This window comes from Vombatus ursinus, unplaced genomic scaffold (assembly GCF_900497805.2).
Source record: "Vombatus ursinus unplaced genomic scaffold, bare-nosed wombat genome assembly UNPS02014932.1, whole genome shotgun sequence".
Classification (NCBI taxonomy): Eukaryota; Metazoa; Chordata; class Mammalia; order Diprotodontia; family Vombatidae; genus Vombatus; species Vombatus ursinus.
In genome coordinates, this window is record NW_020954710.1 from 13,523,195 (window position 1) to 13,523,656 (window position 462).

At 40.7% G+C, this 462-nt stretch overlaps 1 protein-coding gene across 1 annotated transcript in view; it reads right to left on the minus strand.

Annotated features, from left to right (window-relative positions):
• The window catches only part of AJAP1 (adherens junctions associated protein 1), a 127,397-nt gene that overhangs the window by 90,124 nt on the left and 36,811 nt on the right, over window positions 1–462 (minus strand). The window lies entirely within an intron of this gene.

A 462-nucleotide genomic window follows, 5' to 3' on the forward strand; every position in this document is an offset into this window, starting at 1 on the left:
GGACATTAACTAGAATCATTTTTTGACATTTCTCCACTTAGCAAGATATTTGATATTCTGCAGCAGTGGCTTTAGCTGGCTTTATATATGTATATCTAGCAACTATCTTGGAAACAAATTTGGGGGAGGTGGAGGATGAGGACTTCTCTTCCTTCCTGACAACTCACACTTGCCAAAAATCATTGACTGGGGGCGGGGAGAATTTTGAGAATTTTGAGAAATCGCTGGTCATTCTGAATCAGTTCCTCCTCTTATCTCTCCTTCCTCTTTGATCTGCAGATTTTGATTTTTTTATGGTATTTTGTCCACAAGGGTTTCATTTCTCTTTCTGCCCTTCTATCTCCCTCCGGCTGATGATAATACAAGAATTAGGAAACTAGACCTGTTCCTTTCCAATTCCAGATTCTAATGTACTGGACTCTGGAAACACCCCAACACACCCAGAGAGAGTTGGAGGTAAGA